Genomic DNA, 8269 nt, shown 5'->3' on the forward strand with positions numbered 1-8269 from the left:
ATGCAATCTTAACTCCTAAAGATGAATACATAATTGATTTTCAGCAAATTTTTTTCTTGATACACATAGGAAAGGGTATAAATTTATCTTCTGAATGCCTTTGTCTGCATGACATCATTTTATTATGCTTTATTTTTATAACTTTTCAGCTCAATTTTTCTTTTTTTTTTTTTGAGAGGGAGTCTCGCTCTGTCGCCCAGGTTGGAGTGCAGAGGGGCGATCTCGGCTCACTGCAAGCTCCACCTCCCGGGTTCACGCCTTTCTCCTGCCTCAGCCTCCAGAGTAGCTGAGACTATAGGCGCCCGCCACCGCATCCGGCTAATTTTTGTATTTTTGGTAGAGACGGGGTTTCACTGTGTTAGCCAGGATGGTCTCGATCTCCTGACCTCGTAATCTGACTGCCTCGGTCTCCCAAAGTGCTGGGATTACAGGTGTGAGCCACCGCGCCCGGTCTCAGCTCAATCTTTCTAATTTGTATTTTTTTATTTTGATCCATGGGTTATGTCAAATGTTACTACTTACATCTCAAATATTTGGAGGATTTTTTAAATTTTTCTTTTTCTTTTTGTATTCTAGTTTAATTTTATTGTAGTCAAATAATTGCCTTTACGATTCAAAATTTAAAAATCTTGTTGAAGCTTTTTTATGGCCCAATATATGGTCAGCTCTGCTAAATGTTTGACGTGTAGACCAGGAAAAAAATGTGGATTCTGCATTGTCTTACATATATCAACAGTTTAATTTTGAACTGTGTTCTGATTATTTTTTGTTTAGTTTTGTATCATTTATAGCCTACTTGTTCCTACAAGTAGGAGGTGGTATCTCATTATGGATTTTATTTGCATTTACCTAATGTCTATGATGTTGAGCATCTATGTGTTTATTGTACATTTGCATATCTTCGTTAGAAAATATCTTTCATGTCCTTTGTTCATTTTTAGATTGAGTTTTTGGTGGTTGTTGTGGAAATGTAAGAGATTTTAAAATACATATTCTAGATGCTAGACCCTTATCAGAAATATAATTCATAATTTTTTCCATTCTATTGTTGATTAATTGACTAGTTACCTCAGGATGTTAACATTTTATTCTATTTTTTTAGTCACAGTACCTGGAAAATAGTAGTCACTCAATAAATGTTTGTTTAATTGATGTAATTAATTAGATTGTGACACCTTAGTAATCTTTTGATATGTATTATGACATGCGTTTTACTTTGCCCATTACCAGATATTTTGCCTTTCAAAATATATTTGGAGTTATGTATTTTAAATATTTAAATATTTAAGTAAAATATTTTAAAAGACACTTTGAGTCAGTAAAATCCATTGTTTGAGAATAATGACTTAAATTTCTACAAATCGTAGTATGCTTAGGTAGCATTTAACTTATAAATATCAACTACTAGGGAAAAATAATTTTTAAAATATCAAATTTTCCCGAGTTTCTCATTACACAGCTATGAGCTAAAGAAAGCTATTGTATTTGTCTTTAAATATAGTCGCTTTATTATTTCTTAAGTATCCTGTCATATTTCAATAATCACTTGCTAAAAACATATGAAACAAAATAAGGGAGTCAAAACAGGAAAGAAAATGAGACATTTTTCATAGATTGTACAGCTTAGATATTTCATTATTTGACCTATATAAAAAGTCGGAATAAGGCAGATAGGCATTATCTTATTAATTTCTATTGTTATATTTCATATATTCACAGAACAATAAATGCACTTTTTTTCTGTGTATTTCCTTTCAAACATATGAGATAATATCTAAACCAATTAAGTCAGTAATAATTGGACTCGTGTTTCTTAGAAAACGACAGATTGAAAATATGAACATTGATATTTGTAGATATAAAAAGTGTAAAATACATAGTATAATGATGCCCTTTGAATTTTAGCTTTAGAGATAATTATTTCTTTAGCTTTGTTTCTTGTTTTTTGTTTGTTTGCTTTTGATAAAAGGAATGAAGTATGAGAGCTTAAGAGACTTGTCCAAATTGACCCAATTAGAAAATAATGAAAGCCACAAAATAGAAAAGCATTTCCATGAATTTTGTTTTGTAAAGTGTATCTGACAAACCTCTGAACCAGCAATTCTAAGACCAATAAGATAAATATGCCACGCAAGATAATTATGTTCTCATGTGCCGAAATAAACTAATTATTCAGTGAAAATACAGTAGTCAAGAGTTTATAACAAAGAACAGAAAAAAAATAATCAACTTGGTATTCAAATGAATAGAATACCATAGAATATGGTATATTGAAGGAATATATAGAAGGAACAATGTTAAATCACTTAGGTATTAGAAATATCTAATGACAAAGTGGTTTTAATTTGTGGCTAATATTTCATGAGATAACTTTTTCAAGGTTCCGACAACATATTTATAAAGACTCAGAAGTAAATAAGTAAATGCTCAGACAAATTTTTAAAAGATAGTTTACAAATCTACTTCTTGCCAATATCTTGAAGACATTTTTATAATTTGGCTAAGCCTAATTTATTATACTTGCTTTATTTTTGTAAAAGCTATCAATATTGATTTGAAGGACAGAACTCCCAGTAAGCAACAATGAATGGTGAATAACTCCAACATACAAGTGCCTTGCATTAATACAATTTATCTTTGATGTCAAATAATATACTGATACATGCTGTGTTAAAAACATGGAAAACCTTTGAATTCTACATATACCCCACTTATTTCTCTTGTCAGGCAAGTATCAATAAAACTATGAGAAGATGCTTTTCAAATTCCCAGTGCTAGTGAATAGCCATATCATGAAACTCAAATAGTATCTTTGATTCCTTCTCTCCCTCATCCCTTGCACACACACATGAATTCACGCACACAAAGTTGGCAAGTACTAACAATTCTATATTCTAAATAGTTGTAAAATCTCTTATGTTTGACCCTGCATCAGTTTTTATGTAAATTATGCTCACCTCCCAATGATCACCCTTCTCCAGTACTTTCAGTTTGAACAGGATAATTTACATAAAACATTAATTTGATTATATCACTCCCTTACCTAACCTATTATTAAAAGGAGTTCTATTAATTATCTTTGAGTTGTTTTACTTTATATCTTGTGATCTGACCTACTTGCTATATCTTCCTGGACTTGCTATATCTTTCTTTACTGTGAATTTTGTACCCCATACTCCTCATAGGTTATTAAATAATTTATTGAAAATTATTTAAGAATGGATTATTTATTATTTATTGACCTCTATAACTTCATTAACTAAAATTATTTAATGACTTCTCATAGGTCATTAGATCATTTATTCGAAATTATTTAAGAAACAACTACTTTGCACATGGTACCATGCAGGAGCTGGAAAGAAACTATGAGACAAATATTTAAATGAGAATATTTGGATATTTATATACAGGCATATCTCATTTTATCGTACTTTGCAAACAGCACTTTTTAAATTGATAATTGTGGCAACCCTACATTAAGCAAGACTTCTAGCATCATTTTATCAACAGCATGTGTTCACTTTGAGACTCCTAGTCACATTTTGTTAATTTTCATAATGTTTCAAACTTTTTAATTAGTATTATATCTGGCAGAGTGGTCTTGATTACTTATCTTTGTTATTAAGATTGTAATTGTTTTAGGGCACCATGAAACATGTCTGTACGATATGGCAAACTTCATAAATGTTTTGTCTGCTCTGATTGATCTGCAATTGGCCTTTTTTCTGTCTCTCTCCATTTCCTCATGATTCTGTATTTCCAGAGACACAGCAATATTTAAATTCAGCAATTTAATTATCCCACAATGGCATCTAAGGGTTCAAGTGAAAGAAAGAGTTGCATGTCTCAGTTTAAATCAAAAGCTAGAAATGATTGACCTTAGTGAGGAAGGCATGTTGAAAGATGAGATAAGCCAAAAGCTAGGCCACTTGTTCCAAACATTTAACTAAGTTGTGAATGCAAGGAAATAGCTCACGAAGGAAATTAAATGTGATATTCCAGTTAACACATAAGTGATAAGAAAGTGAAACATCCTTATTGCTGTTATGGGGAAAGTTTTAGTGGCCTGAACAGAGGATCAATCAGTCACAACATTCCGTTAAGCCAATGCTTAGTCTAGAGCAAAACCTTAAGTGTAACTTTATGAAGGCTGAGAGAGGTGAAGTAGCTGCAGAAGAAAAATCGGAGGTTACCAGAGGTACATTCCTGAGGCTTAATCAAAGAAGTGATCTCCATAACATAAAGGTGCAAGGTAACATAGCGGGTGCTGATGTAAAGCTGCAGCAAGTTATTCACAGTATTTTACTAATATCATGATAACAGTGGCTACACTAACCAACAGATTTTCCATGTAGATAAAACATTCTCATATTGGAAAAAACTGCCATCTAGAACTTTCATAGCTTGGGAGTAGAAGTCAATGCCTGGCATCGGAGATTCAAAGGACAGGCTGACTCTGGTTAGGGAATAATGCAGCTTTATTGACTTTAATTTAAAGTCAATGCTCATTAACCATTCTGAAGTTCCTAAGGCCCTTAAGAATTACAATAAATCTTCTCTACCTATGCTCTATAAATGAAACAACAAGCCTGGATGACAGAACATCTGTTTGCAACATGGTTTACTGAATATTTTATGCTCTCTTTTGAAACATAGTGTTCAGGAAAAAAGATTTCTTTAAAAATATTACTGCTCATTGACATGACCATTAGTGCACCTGGTCATCCAAGAGCTCTGATGTAAAAGTACAGATTAATGTTGTTTTCATGCCTGCTAACAGAACACTCATCTGCAGCTCATGGATCAGGGAGTAATTTTGAACTTCAAGTCTTATAACTGTAGCTAAGGATAAAGGATAAATTTCAAGTCTTGTTTTATTTAAGAAATACATCCTGCAAGGCTATAGTTGCCATAGATATTAATTTATCTGATAGATGTGGGAAAAGAAAATTGAAATCCTTCTGAAAAGGATTAATCATTTTTAGATGTCATTGAGAGCATTCATGATTAATTGGTGGAGGACAGATTATTAACATAAATGGGAGTTTAGAAGAAGTCGACTCCTACCTTCATGGATAATGTTGAGGGGTTCAAGACTTCAGCAGAGAAAGTAACTGCAAACATAGTAAAAATAAAAAGAGAACGATAATTAAATGGCATCTGAAGATATGACTAAATTACTACAATCTTATGAAATTTAAATGGATAAGGAGTTATTTTGAATGAACAAGAAAGTGGTATCTTGAAATGAAATCTATTCCTAGTGAAGATGTTATAAACATTATTGAAATGAGAACAAAAGGTTTAGAACATGCTATAAACTTAGTTAATAAAGCTGTAGCAGGGTTTGAGAAGATTGACTCCAATTTTGAAAGTTCGATTGTGGATGAAAATGTGATCAAACAGCATAATAAACTACACAAAAATCATAAAAAAAGAGGCAATCAATGCAGCAAACTGCATTGTTTTTTAAAGAAATTGCCACAGCCACCCAAAATTTAACAATCATCACCCTAATCAGTCAGCAGTCGTGAACAAGGCAAGATCTGCCACCAGCAAAAAAGATTATGACTCATTGAAGGCTCTGGTGATTAGTAGCATTTTTTTTTTATTTTTTAGCAATAAAGTAGTTTTAAATTATATACATTTTTAAGATAAAATGTTATTGCACACTTAATAGACTACATTATAGGGTAAATGTAACATTTATTGCACTGAGAAACCAAAATTACTGTGTGACTCACTTCATTACAATATTGACTTCAGTGGTCTTGGAGCAAACCCATAATATGCCTGCAATATGGCTGTATTAATATTCCGTATGGACAAAAGGGAAAATATAGTAACCCTTAACCCTATCTATTATAAAATATGCTCAGTATGGTATCATATTTTTAATTTCAGAAAATGATAACAGAAATACTAAAATGACATTAACCACAAAAATAAATGCCCACATTGTATATATGTATATATGTATATATGTATATGTGTATATATATGATTTATAAAATTTTATGAGAATATTAGACATATTTTTATTACCCAGAAAAAATATTGTGAAAATGTTTTATCACAAATATATTATTTTACCAAACTTTTCAATAATTAAATATTATATAAGGTATGTGACCTCAACTTGGAGCAGAAAACACAGGAACAACATAAAAGCAAATAAAAAAGTGATGTTGACTTACATCAGAAATAATTTCAAGATAGTATAACAATTTTTATTGAAGAATTAAAATTTATGACTCTGTAACAGAAACCAGAATGAACAAAGTAAAATAAATTTAAAAGTGGTCCTACTGGAAAAGCACCAGTGATAAATAAATACAAGTTTCTTTGCTCCTAGGTAAATAAATGGAAAGGTGAAATGGATTTTAGTGCTTTATTTTTATTTTTTTTTTTAGGTCTCCCTAAAAGGTCTCCCTCTGTCACCCAGGCTGGAGTGTTGTGGTATGATCATAACTCTTAGAGCCTCAAACTTATGGGCTCAAGTGATCCTCCTGCATCAGCACCCCAAGTAACTAGGAATACTACTTGCCTGCATGTATTATTGACACTATGTGCATGACACTATGCAAAGCTAATTTTTAAAAATTATTTTATTGTAGAGACAAGGTCTTGCTATGTTGCCCAGGCTGGTATTGAACCACTAGCCTTAAGCCATTCTCCCACCTTGACCTCTCAAAGTGCTGAGATTACAGCATAAGTTTTCACACCTGCTCTTCCTTTTTGAAAGGATAAAAATAATGTAGAAAAATGATGTAATGTATGATTTATAAAATATAAACCATGTTATATAAAAATTACGGTAATAGACTCTGAAATATAATAGAATAATAAGGAATGAGAGAAAAACATGAAGAAAATAGTATGAAATTCTTTGTGAAAAATCACATTTTTTCATATGCTATTTAAGAGTAATTCATTTTTTAAAAAAGAGATAAGTGGAAAACATACAAGAAACATTAAAATGTGCACAGTAAAAGGAAGAATACAGTAAGAAAGTATTAGCAAACTAACACAAGAACAGAAAACCAAACATCACATGTTCTCACTCATAAGTTGGAGTTGAACAATGAGAACACATGGACATAGGGAGGGGAACATCACATACCGAGGCCTGTCAGGTGTGGGGGGCTAGGGGAGGGATAGCATTAGGAGAAATACCTAATGTAGGTGATGGGTTGATGGGTGCAGCAAACCACTATGACACGTGTATACCTATGTAACAAAACTGCACATTCTGCAAATGTACCCCAGAACTTAAAGTATAATAAATAAATAAATAAGATAATTAAAACCAAAGTTAGCCTCATAACGATAAATGTAAATGGTTTAAATTATTTCAAAAGTAAGTGACACTCAAAATTTTTGTGTGTGATATGTTAAATAACGGTATGCTATTAAGATGAGGAAAATCTAAGCACATAAAATGCCTTATTGTCATCTACATCTAGATTTTCCAGATCAATATTCTTTGGTCCTTTGTAAGATATAGTTTCCCTTTTTCATGTTAAAAACAAAACTGTTGGTAGAATAAGCAGTATACTATCTTTTCAGAAAAAAGCCTAAATTTCATATGCTCACCAAATTCAGCCATAATTTTGTGTTAATATATGAGGCCATTATTATTTTTCCTGTTAATTTTTTATGGTACCACTCGTAAACATTTTTGAAAATTGTTGAAAAATAAAATGAGCACAGCCAACCAAAAGTACAGTATGAAATGTTTTTTAGTTTGCACTCTAAAGCAATTTCAAGTAAATTAAACTAAATTGAAATAGTAAGGAGAAAAATCACATAATGAAAATTCAAATTTTCCATATTTATTCTTGATGGGTGCAAACATATAACTATAGTATGAAATCAATAAAAGAAAATATAGCAATAACATCACCTTGGTATAATACAATAATAAAGTCATAACATCTGATATAAAAAGTTAGCTCCTCATGGCAATATCCACAGAGACATTAGGAAGCATAACTTAAAATTGTATTTCTTGGGTCTCAAATGCTTGAGGTCCCAGAATATGCCAATTTTCTGTCAGTATCTGCAACCCAAAGATCTATTACTTACTTGGGAGAGCATCTCATCTTTCTACAGATCTCACTGTCACCCAGGCTGGAGTGCAGTGGCAAGAATTTAGCTCACTGGAGCCTCAACTCATCCGGGCGCAAGTGATGTTCTCTTCTCCATTCAGCCTCTGAGTAGCTGGGACCACAGGCACATGCCACCACATCCAACTTAATTTTTTTTT

The sequence above is a fragment of the Trachypithecus francoisi genome, unplaced genomic scaffold (assembly GCF_009764315.1).
Source record: "Trachypithecus francoisi isolate TF-2019V2 unplaced genomic scaffold, Tfra_2.0 Lachesis_group3, whole genome shotgun sequence".
NCBI lineage: Eukaryota > Metazoa > Chordata > Mammalia > Primates > Cercopithecidae > Trachypithecus > Trachypithecus francoisi.